The sequence below is a fragment of the Neophocaena asiaeorientalis genome, unplaced genomic scaffold (assembly GCF_003031525.2).
Source record: "Neophocaena asiaeorientalis asiaeorientalis breed wild unplaced genomic scaffold, Neophocaena_asiaeorientalis_V1.1 scaffold327, whole genome shotgun sequence".
In the NCBI taxonomy this organism is placed as follows: domain Eukaryota; kingdom Metazoa; phylum Chordata; class Mammalia; order Artiodactyla; family Phocoenidae; genus Neophocaena; species Neophocaena asiaeorientalis.
Window position 1 is genome coordinate 3,190,088 of NW_020174560.1, and position 17,447 is coordinate 3,207,534.

At 41.1% G+C, this 17,447-nt stretch overlaps 1 non-coding gene across 1 annotated transcript; it reads right to left on the bottom strand.

The window, feature by feature from the left end:
- Window positions 1–13,318: 13,318 nt before the first annotated feature.
- Window positions 13,319–13,425, bottom strand: LOC112408162 (U6 spliceosomal RNA). The gene has a single exon (XR_003004896.1). It is a non-coding gene; the product is annotated as a U6 spliceosomal RNA (small nuclear RNA).
- Window positions 13,426–17,447: the final 4,022 nt, after the last annotated feature.

The window sequence follows — 17,447 nt, forward strand, 5'->3', positions numbered from 1 at the left end:
TGTAGGCTATGGATTCCGGGGTTTGCTGAATTAGCAGCCCCTCTATATCCTCTGACCAAAAATGGCATTCCTTTTGCTTGGGGGGATAAAGAACAACGGGCTTTTGACCAAATTAAACGAGCCCTGCTATCAGCCCCAGCTTTGGGGCTACCAGATATTACTAAGCCTTTTCATCTGTACGTGGTCGAGAATAAAGGTATTGCAAAGGGAGTATTAACTCAGATACTGGGCCCCTGGAACCGCCCAGTTGCGTACCTATCAAAGAAATTGGATCCTGTGGCAGCAGGATGGCCCGCCTGCTTAAAAATAATCGCCGCAGTGGCCGCCTTGGTCAAAGATGCTGACAAACTGACTTTGGGGCAGAACTTAAAATACCCGCCCTATGAGTAAATAAACCTATAAAAAGTATGTGATTCCGCTTTTAGGGGTTCCCCATCGGCCTCCTGCGTGAGGTTCAGGGAACCCCGGTGCATCGGCTCCTAATAAACCTCTTGCGTGTTGCAGCGGCTCTCGACTCTTGGCGGTTCTTGGGCGAGTTGGAATCCCTCGTAGACCGTTTGGGTCTAACAAGTAAATGCGTATGAAGCGTATCCTGTGTGTTGGGGTCTGTGCTGGGCAATGGGGATACAGAAGTGAGCTGGGCAGACGTGGTCTTCTGTACCTTCATGGAACTTGGAGTCTAGTAGAGGAAGAAAAACAAAATTAAATAAACAAATAATTACAAATCAAGGTAAAGTACCAGGAGGAAAATAAATAAGACCCTAGAGAACAAAAGAGGAAGACTTAATTGGATTCGATGATCAGAAAGACATCTCTTTTAGGACATGCCATGTAAGTTCTATTTTATTTATTTATTTTTAAAAAATTTGTATTGGAGCATAGTTGATTTACAACGTTGTGTTAGTTTCAGGTGTACAGCGAAGTGAATCAGCTATACATATATCCACTATTTTTTTTTTTTTTTGGTTTTTTTCCCATATAGGCCATTACTGAGGAGAGTTCCCTGTGCTATGCAGTAGGTCCTTATTAGTTATCTATTTTATATATAGTAGTGTGTATATGTCAATCCCAATCCCCAGTTTATCCCTCCCCGCCTTATCCCCGCGTAACAATAAGTTTGCTTCTACATCCGTGATTCTACTTCTGTTTTGTAAATTCTATTTTAAATATGAGAAGAAAGCCATCTTGGAGCAGAGGAAGAGGTTAGGAGAAAAAGAGTTTTCCATACAAAGCATAAAGCACAGCACTGCAAAGGCCCTGAGGTGGCAAAGAAATTAAACGTCTTCAAGAAAATGCAAGGAACCCAGTGTGGCTAACGAGTGGAGAGCAAGGAGGAGAGTGATAGGAGATGAGGTCAGAGAGGTAGGTGGGGGACAGATCATGCAAGGTCTTGTTTTTCCTCCCTAGCCTCCTACTCCCCACATCCCAGTGAGATCTTAGAAACATGTGTCCAATGGAAATAGGTCAAGGTCAATGGAAATAAGGCAAAGGGAAAGTGAGCAGTGGAAAGATTGAACTACTGGCCTCAATTCTTCACTCCTCCATATTCTATATCCATACCCTTGCCATGGCCTCTTGAGTTTGGGCTTCATCTTGTGACTTGCTTTCGTCAATGATATGTGAAGGCAACAAAGGCTGGAAATACGTGGCACCAGTGAAGATAACTCCTTACACTTCTGCCTTTTGTTATTAAAAGAACAAGCCTTGGGGAGTCCAAGGAAGATGAGAGGCACCTGGAGCAGGCCTGGACCCATCTTGAAGCCTGGAGTCAAACCCCGCCAAGCCTTAGCTTATGTTGTTAAGTTGTTTGCTTTGCCTTTGAGTTTTTGGAGAGGTTTGTTATACAGCATTTTTCTGGCAATAGCTGACCAATAAGAGCAGGGTGGTGAGGACTTCTCTGAGGAATGATTGACAGAGACTTCTCTGAGGAATGATTATCTGGAGAACAGAAGATTAAAAAGAAACTAAGGTCTGTCACATGCCAGAAGGATTAAGTTTATTCCATGTGATCCTGAAGTACACGTATGAGACCCATGGGTGGATATACAGGGAGGCGTGTTTAGCTTTACCTGGGGAAGACCTTTTCTTCCAGTGAAGTGCCAGGAAAATGGCATGAATTATCTCAGACTAATTTTCATCACCAGAGGGCATGGAACTAACAATGTAGTGCCTACTCTGTGCCAAGGACTCGCCTATATTTTTCTTTTACTGCGAGACAGTTTCCACCAAAAACTCTGTGAGGCAAGGATTATTTTAAAGATAAGAGAATTGAGGCTCAGAGAAAGTAAGAAACTTGCAGACGTCTATACATAGCCAGTAAATTGCAAGGCAGGATTTGAACCCAGGTCTGCCTGACACTAAACTCCTCCCATTGGGGAAGCATGTGTCCAGAGGTGGAGGGTTGAAGTACTGAACGGGGATTGGGCCTGGGCCCGCAAACCATTCCTGCTCCAGAACTTGGCAAGTTTCTTCTACTTGGGGGTAGGGGCGAGGTAGGGAGGGGAAAGGAGAAATGCAGCAGGTTTTTCAAAAAGCTCAATTTATTCCATTTAAATGGTTTCTCTTGATTCTGATGTTCTACCTTGTCAACCGTTCTTCGTGAAATCAAATAATGATGTTAGTTTTCAAATTTTTCTTAATTTAGCAAAAGAAAAAGTTGTCAACCTTGTCTGTCTCCCCAGGTATTTGGGGATGATATAGGCTATGAAATCGAAAAGTCTAGAAGCCACTACCTGGATGACTTCCAATGTCTTTTTCAGCTCTAAACTTTTATAACTTTTAAAAAAAACTCTAAAGGTCAAGTAACAGGCTCCACGGAATCTGCCTTGGCCTGCGGTTGCCTCCAGGCTGAGGGAGGGATGCAGGGTTGGCTGCCTTCTCTGAACTTGAAAAGAAGACAGAAGTCTCATAGATCACACACTCCCTTGGAGCAGTCTGCTTTTGTCTCATGTGGGCCCATTTTGCTGATTCAATGGCAATAGGTCACTGTGTCCCACCCGTAATGGTCTGTGTCACAGTGTTTTGATGGAGAGGGTTGTCAAGGTGCCCACTGAGGTAAGAGCACCTGTTCCGCCGCTAAGCTGAGCTGTGCTGATGCTGCTGAAGCCTCCTGGCAGAAAGCTTACCCTTATTACTCATCACTCGAGACAGAGCGTTTTCCCTCAGGCTTGGGGTATGGCTGGGCTTGCTGGGGGCAGCCTTTTAGCTGCCCATGAAGGCAGTTAGTAGGGACTTCTGGGAGGCTGCAATCCTATCCTCTCCTTCTTGCCCTCCTTCTTCTTCTTTTTTTTAAAAATTTTATTTATTTATTTATTTTTGGCTGTGTTGGGTCTTCGTTTCTGTGCGAGGGCTTTCTCTAGTTGCGGCGAGCGGGGGCCACTCTTAATTGCGGTGCGCGGGCCTCTCACTGTCGCGGCCTCTCTTGTTGTGGAGCACAGGCTCCAGATGCACAGGCTCAGTAGTTGTGGCTCACGGGCCTAGCCGCTCCGTGACATGTGGGATCCTCCCAGACCAGGGCTCGAACCCGTGTCCCCTGCATTGGAAGGCAGATTCTTAACCACTGCGCCACCAAGGAAGCCCTCCTTCTTCGTCTTTTAAAAAATAGCTTTATTGAGATACAATTTACATACCATACAATTCACCCCTTTTAAGTGTATGAGTCAATGATTTTAGTTTATTCATAGATACGTGCAGCTATCACCACAATTTAGGGCATTTTTATGACCTCCCAGAGAAACCCCATACCCTTTAACAATTACTCCCCCTTCCCCAACCCCTACCCTGTATCCCTCTGCCCTAAACAACCACTAATCTCCTTTCTGTCTCTATAGATTTCCCTAGTCTGGACATTCCATATAAATGGAATCATACAATATGTGGTGTTTTGTGACTGGTTTCTTTCACTTAGCATAATGGTCTCAACGTTCATTCGTGCTGTAAAATGTGTCAATGTTTCATTCATTTTTTTAGATTTTATTTTTGAGTCATTTTATGCTTACAGCAAAATTGAGGAAAAAGTACAGTTTCCATATAACTCCTGGTCCCCTCCCCTGCACCCATAACCTTCCCCGCTGTTAAATCTGCCACCGGATTTGACATTTACTGTCGAATGTAAATTAACTTACTGCATTTGATGTATTTACTACAGTCGATGAACCTGCATTGACACCTCACTGTCACCCAAACCTGAACTTGAACATTGGTGTTGTAAAGATCCACTCTTGGTGTTGTAAATTCTGTGGATTTTGGCAAATGTGTCCACCTTCTCCTTGTATAGAGTCATACGAATAGTTTCACTGCCCTAAAACTCGTCTGTGTTCCACCTGTTCATTCCTCCTTCTCCCCAACCACTGGCAACCACTGATCTTGTTACTGTCTCCATAGTTTTTTCTTTTCCAGAGTGTCACGTACCTGGAATCACATAGTATGTAGCCTTTTCAGATTGTATTCTTTCACTTAGTAACATGTCTTTTCATGGCTTGATAGCTCGTTCCTTTTGATGGTTGAATAATATTCCACTGTATGGATGTACCACACTCTATTTATCCATTCAGTTACCGAAGGATATCTTGGTTACCTCCAAGTTTGTGCAATTATGAATAAGGCTGCTATACTTCATCCATTTTATGGTTGAATAATATTCCATTATATTTTATAATTTATACTATTATTATCTTGTTTATCCTTTCATTATCTGATGAACACTTGGATTGTTTCCACCTTTTGGCTACTGTGAATAATGCTGCTAGAAACATCCTATACGTGTTTTTGTTTGAACACCTGTTTTCAATTCTTCTGGGTATTTACCTAAGAGTGGAATTGCCGGGTCACGTGGTAATTCTATGTTTAGTCACTTTGAGGAGCTGCCAAACTATTTTCCAAAGTGGCTGCACCATTTCACATTCCCACCAACAGTGCATGAGGGTTCCGACTTCTCCACATCCTCACCAACACTTGTTATTGTCTGACTTTTTAATTTTAGCCATCCTAGTGGATGTGAAGTGGTATCTCATTGTGGTTTTGTTTTGCATTTCCGTGATGACTGATGCTGCCGAGCATCTTTTCATGGGCCTATTGGCCATTTGTATTTCTTTCTTGGACAAATGTCTATTCAGATCCTTTGTCTTCTTTAAGTTGGGTTATTTGTCATTTTATAATTGAGTTCTGAGAGTTCTTTATATTTTCTGGATACAAGCCCCTTATCATATATATGATCTATATATATATTTATATATATATATTTTTTCACCCACCCATGCACTCTGATATAGTGCTTGCCTCCCTCTCCTTGCCCTTCACTGCCACCCAGAAAAACCGGAAACAGAGAGTGTAAACAGAGTTTTGATTTGTTTTTAAAAGCTCACCCACTTCTTTCAAAATAATTGAAAGCAGAAACTCAAACAGATATTTGTACACCAGTGCTCAGAGTGGCATGATTTGAAGTAGCCAAAAGACAGTAACACAAAAAGTAAATTATCGGAAAGAGATCTGGCTTTGGAGTATACCTGCCTGGGTTTGACTCCTGGCTCTGCCATGAGACCTTAGGCAAGTTACCTCCCTCTCTGGACCTCAGTTTCCTCACCTGTACAATGAGGTGGTAATAATTCCTTCCTGAGAAGGGCCCTGGCTCAACAAGAGAATGAGCTGAGTGATGCCCAGCATCGGGGCAGTGTGATGAAAGGGGTTCTCAACTTGGAGAGAAGAGACCCAGAGGAAGGTTTCCTCTCAGCCCCATCTTTGCTGTCAGTACGACTTTGGGCAAGCTGGTCTTCTAGATCTCAGTTTCCCTGTCTGTAAAGTGGGGATATTAGCACCTGCCCCTATTACACACTGTAAAGTTGTGAGGTTGATAAGAAAGTGTTCAGTAAAAGGAACAGTGTTATACAAAATGGAGATTAGAAGGTAAAGAAATACTTGGCAGAATGATGAACTGTTAACCCAGAGTGTTGTTGTTAATTAAAAATGATCCTGTGTAATATGCAGCCATTAACATGGATAATTATGCGGACTACGTAGAAACAGGCGACACCATTTATGAGAGGTAGAATGCTTACAAAGTTATATGGACACAAGAATCAGAACTACGCCCAATGATGTATAATGTAGACAAAGACTAGACGGGATCACGGAAAAGATGTAAGTAATTATTGGACACAGGCCTCAGGAGGATTATGGGCGATTGAAACACATTCCTGGAAAGTCATCGTCATGTTTTTACAGCAAGAATATGATTTAAAAAAAAAAAAAAGTGTGGCGGGGGTCGTTTGGGGACAGGCTGCACTTGAATTCTGTCCCTCATGACCACTCGCTTTGTCGGCCACTGGAGACCGAAACCACAGCAAGCGTCGCCCTGCGGAAGCCCTGCCCTGTCTGTCCTGCCCCCTGGCCTTCCCTGCCCTTCCACACTCACATCCTCAAATGAGGGACAGACCACAGGCCACTCAATATATGGGACATAACTGTGCTTCCTTAACATACTTTTTTTTTCAGTCAAAGTAAGAGTCCCCCTTTCTTCTCTTCTAATCCCCAGGGCAACCGCCTCTCACCTGTTCAGCTGTTTCTTCTGAATGTTATCTGTATATCCCTGTGCAAACACTGCTATTTCTCTATTTTATGTTTCAACAATATATTCATTGACTTCCTGCTATTGGAAGAGGGTTTAGCTCACTCAAGTCCAGCCTCCCTCTCCCTCTGTCTCATTTTCCCAACACAATTATATCACTATTTTGGATTATATCACCACTTGTCATTTTAGGAAACACACTACACTCTTCTTGTTCACCCACTGTTATCTCCCAACGCTGATCCCCACCGATGCCTCCTGAGAAGGGGCAGTTCACGCCGCAGTCTCCCCTCATCTCTCCTCCTTCCTCCTCTCCCCCGTTTCGGTCATATGTTCTTTTACATCGTCTCCATCCATAGCATTCCCGTTGTTTCGTAACCGTTATGAAGTCTTCCATGCTTTGCTTAAAGATTGATTCTAAAACTAATAAACAATGTTTACCTTACTGAGATTTATATACATACACATGTGGCTCGTTGCCCGGCCAGTGACATACCTGCTTATGTTTGCTTTCTTGCAGTACTTCTCTTGAATCAGGAATTTCAAATAGCTTTTCTTCTTTTTCTAGCACTAGTTGGCTTCACCATATTCTCAATTTCTCCCTAACTTTCCATCCCAACAGGTGTTCTATTGAGTTTTCCCCCTCCCCAAGGATCTACCTTCTAGAGTCTTCTGTGCTACTGCTTCAATCTGGACAGTAATAATCCAGGAACTTCTTTTCACTGATTTCCTGGGCTCGATCCACACTTTCGGAGATTTGGGTTACATTCTTGAGTTTCTTTCCTTATTTTGCCAGAGCATACCATTAAGTAACATCTTATGCAGAGGTGTATGGTGGGTAAAATTTCTAAATATTTTATGTTTGGAAATGTATTTATTTTGCCTTTAGACTTGATTGATACTTGGGCTGTAAATCAAGTTCCCTTAAGACTTTGCAGGCACAGCTCTGTTGCCTGCTATATAGATTTTTCTATTGAAAATCCTGATCCATTCTCATTCTATCACTTTCTAGGGACCTAACCCTCAGTGAAAGATTTTAGGGTGCTCTCCTTATCCTGGCTGACCTCTAGTTCAGTGATGTTCCCTGTTTCAGGTGTGGGCCTGCTTCACACACTGTTCTGAGGTCTTGTGTCCTTCATCTCTGAGAAATTTTCCTGTATTATTTCTTTGATAATTTCCTCTCCTCTGTGTTTTCATCCTCTTTTTTCAGAAACTCCTAATGCTTGGATACTTTTTTGATTCTTCCTCCCTATCTCTCCTCTTGTATTTTCCATCTCTGGCTTGATGTTTTCAAATCACACAAGGATATATAAGCTCGAGAACAATTTGTCTTTTCGCTTACAGTCTATATGAAAATGTATTTCTTGTTATATTGTGTCTATAATAACAGAGTGACAGACATTTCAGACAAGAAATGTCTACTTAAGACTTTTAGGTTAACCATAAGACATAAATCAAAACTGCCTTCAGTGAGCGAGGCTCTGAAAACTTCACTGCAAAAATGAGAGTGAGGGATTTTGGTGGCCTTAGATGAAGACTTCAGTAACTAGGTGAGGCGGGAGCCAGGTGGGGAAAAGAAAACTGTGGTCTTGTCAAGTGCTTCAGGTGCCACTTCTGGTCCCCATGCTCTTGGGGCATGCTGCCCCCTGCTCCCACCCATGCCAAGAAGTGGGTAGCGTCAGCCAATCGGGCCGAGGAACTGAAAGGTTCAAATCTCAAGTCTGTGATGGGATCTTCCCCGAGCAAGGCAGCTGGACTGGGAAGGCCAGGGGAGGCCTCCCTGCCAAAGATAGAAGCTAATCAAGGCACTAGGCAGGGGGAAGCAGGATCCAGGCAGACAAACATCAGAGAAGGGTCCAGAGTGAGGTTTGAGTGAATGTCAGTTAATAAACTGACAGAGGCTCCGAATGCTAACCAGCATCCAAGGTCGTGTGGGTCAAGGGAAGCAGCATTCATCTGGCTTAGGAGGCTGAGCAAGCTCTTCCCCAACCTAAACCCGTTGCCTCCATGATGCAGGGTCTTCCTCTGAAGAAGATGAAGCAACAGAATAGAAACATATAACAGAGGCTCAAGGGCCTGGTGTTCTTGGACCCTGAGTACATGACTATTCCTCCTTAAGCCTGTATTCGTCCTTTGTGTGCTGTGATGTTGCCCAGAGCTTTGTATTAAGCACCCCCTCAACCCCACCCCATTGTCAGTTGGCTTCACTGTGAGGGGAAGGAAGAGACGCATGCACACAGACACACACAGAGCACCGCCACCACGCCAGCTGGTTCTTTCCTTATGCACAAATACGCTGTGCATGAAGGAAAGAACACTCTGCACAACACTGTGGTACACTGAGCTGGGACTGGAGCTGCAGCGCTGAGTCAGATGCCCTTCCTGCTTCCGTATCCCGTGGGGGAGCAGACATGTGAACAGAAGAGGGCTGGCGATTCCTTCATGGGTCAGCTGCCTCCAAATGAGAGGCTTGGCAGGAGAGGAGGCCTGCAACCTGTTGTCCCTCTGTTCATTATTTGCTGAAAGAATACTCTAGATAATTAGTCATTCATGCAAATGTTTACTTACTCAACAAATGTCTACTGGGTTCCAATAATGATAATAATTAGCGCTCATTGAGTGCTTGCTCTGTGTCAGGCACAGGGCTAAGCCCTTTGAGCTCCATTATGCACCAGATGTTAGGAGGACAGAGATAAAGGCACAGTAACTGCCTTCAAGTTGTCGAGAGGCCGGTAATGAACACTGCAACCATTTCATGTAACCTTCACAACAACAGCCTGTGAAGTACCGTTCCTGAGAGGTAGTATAGTATAACAGAGTCCCTTTTGTATCAGGGACCTGGGTTTGAAACCTGTTTATACTAATTTTTGGCTGTGTAGCCTTGGGCAATTTACTTAAACTGTTTAAGCCTCAGTTTCCCCATCTATAAAATGGGCATGGAATTCATAACAGCTGTGTCTTATGGAGTTGTGAGGGTTAAAGGAGATAATGCATTTAAAGTGCTACCGCATTACTTGGCACATAGTGAGCTATTATTAAGCCTAGGGTATTACGGGATCCCAGGAATTAACTTAGCATAATGTTAAATTAAGGCAGCCCAAAGGCATTTTTTACCCACAGGATGAGTAGGAGTTAGACAGAGAGGGAAGTGGAATTAGTCTAAATGGTTTCTATTATTCTGGTTGGAAGCCCAGCATTGCCTTCCTGCTCCCCAACAGTATTTCTGTGGAGCCACAAAGACCTCTTCAGTTCCAACTTCTACCACCATAACTCACAGTGCGTAATTGCGGTAGGCCTTGGAGAAGTCTCCTCTTGTTTCTGGGCTTCAGATTCTTCATCTTTACAGAGAAAATGCTCTAACAATCCCACCTAGGAATCTATCCTTAAGTATGTTCACGACAGCATTACCAATAATAGCAAAAACTTGTAAGCCATATAAATATATAGCAATGGAGAAATAGTTTAATAAATTATGATGCATTCATATACAGAAGACAATATAGCTGCTACAAAGATAGAGGTAACTCCATATGAGTTGATATAGAGAAATGTACTCTAGTGAGCCATAATTTATATGCAATAAATGCATTAATTTGGGGGAATGCAATACAGTTCTATGCATTTTGGCAAAGGTATTCACTTGTCACCATCCCTCCCACCAAGAAAAAACATTTCCATCACTTTAAAAATTTCCCTCATGCCACTTTTCCATTAGTCCCTCCTCATCCATGCAGAAGAAACCGCTATTCTGATTTATAACACCATAGATCCATTTTGTCTCTTCTTAAACATCATATTTTTGGAATTATAGTTTTTAAAATATTCAATTATGTTGTTTCAAGTAACAGTAGTTTCCTTGTTGTTCCTGTTGTACATTGAGTGCTTGTGTTCCCCCCCAAATTCATATGTTGAAACTCTAAACCTCAGTGCAGCTGTATTTGGAGATGGGGCCTTTAAGGAAATAATTAGGTTGTGAGGTTATAAGGGTGGGGCCTTGATCCAATAGGATTAGTGTCCTTATAAGAAGAGGCACAAGGCAAAGGTCATGTGAACACACAGCAACATGGTGGCCACCTCCTAGCCAAAAGAAGAGGCCTCAGAAACCTACTTGGGCAGCACCTTGATCTTGGACTTCCCAGGCTCCAGAACTGTGAGAAATAAATGTCTGTTGTTTAAGTTACCCAGTCTGTGGTATTTTGTTAAGTTACCCAGCCTGGGCAGAGTAGCATTCTGCTGTTTATTTCTATACCACAATTTGTTTATTCCCATAAATGTTCATTTGGGTTTTTCCAGTTTTTGGCCATTATGTGCAAATTTGTGTGACCAACTTGAGTCTCTGTATTATATGATAAATGTATGTTTAACTTTATTAAAAAGCATCAAACAGTTGTCCAAGGTGGTAGTACCATTTCATATTCCAACCAGAAATAAATGAGAGTTCCATTTGCTCCATAACCTTGCCAGTGCTGGGTATTTTCAGTGTTTTAAATTTTATCCATTTAAGTGGGTGTAAAGGTCTATCTCATTGTGGGTTTTTTTATAAATTTATTTATTTATTTATTTATTTTTGGCTGCTTTGGATCTTTGTTGCTGCATACGGGCTTTCTCTAGTTGCAGTGAGCAGGGGCTACTCTTAGTTGTGGTGTGTGGGCTTCTCCTTGCAGTGACTTCTTTTGCTGCAGAGCACAGGCTCTAGGCACACGGGCTTCAGTGGTTGTGGCACTTGGGCTCAGTGGTTGTGGCTCATGGGCTCTAAAGCACAGGCTAAGTAGTTGTGACGCACGGACTTATTTGCTCCACGGCATGTGGGATCTTCCCAGGCCAGGGCTCAAACCCATGTCCCCTGCATTGGCAGATGGATTCTTAACCACTGAGCCACCAAGGAAGCCCCTCATTGTGGTTTTAATTTGTATGTTCCTGATGACAAATGATGTGGAACACCTTTTCACATGATTATTGGATATTCAGATATCTAGTTTTCAGATATCTAGATATTTAGTTTTTGAAATACTTTAAGTCTGTTGTTCTTTTTCATTGCATTGTCTTTTATTTTTAATTTGTAGGAGTTTTTATATATTTTGAATATGAGTCCTTTGCCAGCTCTATGTATTGCAAGTATTTTCTTTTAGTCTGTGGCTGTCTATCCACTTTCTTAATTATATATTCTGAAGAACAGGAGTTTTTAATTTTGATGAAGTACAATTTATTTATGTTTCTTTTATGGTTAGTGCCTTTTGGGTCTTAAGAAATTTTTGCTTACCCCAAGGTCATAAAGATATTTCCTGTTTTAGAAGCTTTTTCGAGAAGCTTTATTGTCTTAGCTTTCACATTTAGACCTCTAATCCATTTGAGTTAATTTTGGTGTATAGTGTAAGGTATGAACTAATGGTCGTTATTTTCCATATGGATATGCAGTTGTTCCAGAACTATATGTTGAAAAGATTATCTTTTCCCCATTAAATTACCTTTGAGACTTTGTCAAAATTCAACTGAACCATATGTGTATTGACCTATTTCTAGGCTCTCTATTCTGTTGTCATTGATCCTTACGTCAATAACATAGAACGTCTTAAAAGCAGGTAATATAAGTCTTCCAACTTTATTGCTTTTCAGAATAGTTTGATTCTTCTAGGTCAGTTGAATTGCCATATAAACTTTAAAATAAGCATGTTGATTTCTACAAGAAAAAAAACAGCTGAGTTTCTGATTAGAATCTATAGGTCAATGCACTCAATCTATAGATCAATTTGCAGGATTAATATCTTAACAGTATTGAGTCTTCCAATCAATGGACATTGTAAACCTTTAAAATTCCTCTCAGGAATGTTATGTAGTTTTCGGTGTACATGTCTTAGTCCTATTTTGTTAAAATTTTCCCTAAGTATTTAACGTTTTTTGGTATTTTTGTAGAAATTCTTTTAAAATTTTATTTTTCAATTATTCATTGCTAATATATAGAAATGCAATTGATTTTTTTACATTGTCTTTTTATTATGCAAATCCTCCCATTAGTTATAGTAGTGGTTTTATAGATTCCTTTGAATTTTCCATGCATTAAATCATGTAATCTGCAAGTAGTTTTATTCTTCAATATCAATTTTTATATATTTTATTTCTTTTTCTTGCCTTGTTACATTGGTTAAGATCCCTGAATCTATGTTGAAGAGTTGTGGTAAGAATCCTTGCGTTGTTATGAATTTTAGGGGAAGGTGTTCAGTCTTTCACCACTAGGTATGATGTTAGCTGTAGATTTTCATAGATATTTTTTACTAGATTGAGCAAGTTTCATGTTATCCCTTGTTTGCTGAGAGTTTTCTTTCTCTTTTTTAAAAAATCATGAATCAGTTTGATTTTGTTATATGCTTTTCTTGAATCTATTGAGATGTTCAGACAGTTGTTCTCCTCTATTCTATTAACATTGTGAATTACATTGATTGGTTTTTGCATATGAAACTAGCCTTGCATTCCTGGGATAAACCACATTTAGTCATGATGTATTGTTTTTTATGAATTGGCAGATTTAATATGCTAATATTTTGTTTAGGATGTTAATGTCTATATTCATAAGTGATTTGGGCTTGAAATTTTCTTTTCTTATAATGCCTTATGTCAGATTTTTATTTTTTGCCATTCAATTGGTGTCTTTATTCACACATGTTGATTTTTCCCATGGAGAAACTGTTGAAGGGAGAGGAAGGGAGGGCTGGGTGGGGAGCCATGGCTTGTTTTTCCTTCATCCAATGGAAGAAGTGAGAGAAAAGTATGGAACACTTTAAGAATCTGTGTATCATCCTTGTGCAGGGGCCATACTGATCTGCTCTGTATCATCACAATTTTAGTATATGTGCTGCCAAAACAAGCACCCTTTGTCAGATTTTGATATTAGGGTTATGTTATGCTGGTTTGGAATTGTTTTTCTTCCTTTGTTCTCTGAAAACATTTGTATAAAATTGGAATTTTCTTTTTAAATTTTTTAATAGAATTCACCAGTTAAGCCACATAGGCCTGGAGTTTTCTTTGTGGGAAGGTTTTAAATTACGAATTCAATTTCTTTAACAGATATGGGGTGATTCAGATTTTTCACTTCTTCTTGGTTCAGTCTTAGAAAGTTTTGTTCTTCAAAGAATTTTTTGATTTCCTGTAAGTCATTGAACTTACTGCTGTAAACTAGAGTCAAAATGGATTGTTCACTTTAAAATATTAATTTTTTAATAGATCTTTATTGGAATATAATTGCTGCACAATACTGTGTTAATTTCTGTTGAACAACAAAGCGAATCGGCCATCTGCATACACGTGTCCCCATATCCCCTCCCTCTTAGCCTCCCTCCCACCCTCCCTAACCCACCCCTCTGGTCAAGTTAGAATATGGTATTTGTTTTTCTCTTTCTGACTTCACTCTGTATGACAGACTCTATGTACATCCACCTCACTACAAATAACTCAATTTCGTTTCTTTTTATGGCTGAGTAATATTCCATTGTATATATGGGCCACGTCTTCCTTATCCATTCAGCTGTTGATGGACATTTAAGTTGGTTCCTTGTCCTGGCTATTGTAAATAGTGCTGCAGTGAACATTGTGGTACATATCTCATTTTGGTTTTCTCAGGGTATATGCCCAGTAGTGGGATCACTGGGTCATATGGTAGTTCTATTTTTAGTTTTTTAAGGAACCTCCATACTGTTTTCCATAGTGGTTGTATCAATTTACATTCCCATCAACAGTGCGGGAGAGTTCCCTTTTCACCACACCCTTTCCAGCATTTATTGTTTCTAGATTTTTTGATAATGGACATTCTGACTGGCGTGAGTTGATACCTCATTGTAGTTTTGATTTGCGTTTCTCTAATAATTAGTGATGTTGTGCATCTTTTCATGCGCCTCTTGGCCATCTGTATGTCTTCCTTGGTGAAATGTCTATTTAGATCTTCTGCCCATTTTTTAACTGGATTATTTGTTTTTTGGATATTGAGCTCCATGAGCTGCTTGTATGTTTTGGAGATTAATCCTTTGTCTATTGTTTCATTTGCAAATATTTTCTCCCATTCTGAAGGTTGTCTTTTTGTCTTGTTTATGGTTTCCTTTGCTGTGCAAAAGCTTTTACGTTTAATTAAATCCCATTTGTTTATTTTTGTTTTTATTTCTGTTACTCTAGGAGGTGGGTCAAAAAAAGATCTTGCTGTGGTTTATGTGAATTTTACCTCAATAAAAATAAATGAATAAAAATATATTATGGATTTTCTAGTTCCAGCCATGACTCAGTAGCTGTGATCAGCCTTTACTTCTCCTTATAAATAACTATAAAAGCAAACAAAAGACATGAAATAAGTGATTTCAGGCCTTGGGCAAGTGCTGAGCTGTTACCTTGAGAGAAGGGTAGCACAAGAGGCAAACCCCATATTCATCCCAGCTTTCTTGCAGGGAAGGTGGTTTCCAAGTTTCAGAGGGTTAGGTGGAGCCCAAGCATATAACAGCAGTTGCACTGGGTAGAAAAGCAGGGGCCTCATGGAGGAAACTGACCAGAGTTCAGAGCTGCTAAGGGGGTGGGAACTCACAGGGTACGGAGTGGAGAAAACTGCAGAAAGAGACCCCAGAAATCTGCAAGGGGTTCCCTTCAGGGACCTAGACAACTGCTAAGCTGCCTATGCCCGGGGTGATCGTTCACAAGGTCTGGTAGAAAATAGCTGCTGAGGGGCTGAGAGTTAAACAGAGATTTCAGAGACTTCAGGATACTGGGGCAACCCAGTATTGGAGTTCTGACCCAGCCAGAGTGGAGAAACACAGGGCATTGAATGGAGACCCCAGGAAGACTGTGTTTTAGGGATAAGGACCATGCTCCAGGAGTAAGCACCATGCTGTAGGATTAAGGGTCAAACCAAAAGAGACCCACCTTAGCAAAGACTCAAACCAAGCTTCAACAAGGCCAAGGTGACCCATCAACAATTTAACTGTCTGACAGAATAAAATTCAACACTCTGTAGCAAAAGACTTTTAAAAGCCCAGTCTCCATGCTGCATCAATCATAATACCAAGAATGTAATGAAAAACTACGACCCATTTTTCTTTTTCTTATTTATTTATTTATTTATGGCTGCATTGTGTCTTTGTTGCTGCGTGCAGGCTTTCTCTAGTTGAGGAGAGCAGGGGCTACTCTTTGTTGCCATGTGCGGACTTCTCATTGCAGTAGCTTCTCTTGTTGAGGAGCACGGGCTTTAGGCACGTGGGCTTCAGTAGTTGTGGCACGTGGGCTCAGTAACCGTGGCTTGCAGGCTCCAGAGCACAGGCTCAGCAGCTGTGGCACACGGGCTTAGTTGCTCCACGGCACGTGGGATCTTCCCGGACCAGGGATCGAACCGGTGTCCCCTGCACTGGCAGGTGGATTCTTAACCACTGCGCCACCAGGGAAGTCCACTACCTATTTTTCTATTCCTATCAATTTTCTTGACCTTTGTTCTGAGATGTGATTAAGTTACTTAGACACAGTTTGATTCTTTTCGGTTTGTTTTTAAGCTTCGTCAGGTGAACCAAAGCAGCATTTATTCTTGGGCTAATCTTGTCCCATTTTTTCCATTGCAAACCTTTTCTGAGGACACCAACTGAATATTCTATCTAAATTATGTGAATAGTGCTACTATGATCATGTATGTACATGCATTTGTTTTAGTACCTCTTTGCAATTCTTTTTGGATATATACTGGAAGTGGAATTGCTGGGTCATACGGTAAATCTAATGTTTAACTTTTTTGAGGAACTGCCAAATTATTCTCCACAGTGGCTGCACCATTTTACATTCCCACCAGCAACACACAAGTGGTCCAATTTCTCCTCATCCTTGCCAACACTTGTTATTTTCCATTAAAAAAAAAATTATAGGGCTTCCCTGGTGGCGCAGTGGTTGAGAGTCCGCCTGCCGATGCAGGGGACACGGGTTCGTGCCCCGGTCCGCGAAGATACCACGTGCCGCGGAGCGGCTGTGCCCGTGAGCCATGGCCGCTGAGCCTGCGCATTCTGTGCTCCGCAGGGGTGAAGTGGTATCTCATTGTGATTTTGATTTGCATTTCTCTAATGACCAATGAAACTGGGCATCTTTTCATGTGCTTATTGGATATTCTTTTAGGAAACGTCTATTCAAATCTTTTGCTCAATTTTAAATTATGATGTATTTTAGTGAAAATAATCAGTATGGATACTATGATGCCAATTTGGTAAAATAGCAAACACTGTGTGTGTGTACGTGTGTGTGTGTGTGTGTGCAGATACATACTAGAACATTAGATGCACAAACTTTTTAGCACTGTCTGGTTGTATCTTACTTCTGCCTTTTCACCACTTGCGTAACCATAGACAAGTTACCTAATCTCTCTGTGTGTTGGTTTCCTTGTCTCTGAAACGGGGATAATTACCTCTTAGTTCTGATGTCAGGATGAAATGAGAATGCATGTAAAGGGCTTAGAACAGTGCTCATATAATAATAATAATAATAAATAATGCTTATATAATAATAATAACATCGACAATGATATACGGATATATGTTGGTATATGCATAGAAAAAGGTCAGTTAGGAAAGACAGTCAATTGCTAGCAGGGATTTCTGTTGGAGAATAGGATTGGCAGGGGACAGGGCACATTCTCTTTTTAATTCATGTAGTTTTGTATTGTTTGAATCTGTTAAAACAAGTATATAAAAGAAAAATTTAAAGCTCAGTGATGTAAAAATAAAGGAACTTTCTGCTTTAACACTGAACTTTAACCTTAACGCTCAATCCAGGCTCTTCACAATTGCTTCAGACTCCACCCCTACGTGCCTATTATCCTCCTGAACTTGCTTGCTGTGGAAAGCCTTACTTTGTCCTCCTTCCAAGCTGTGTTTTGTGACCCTCC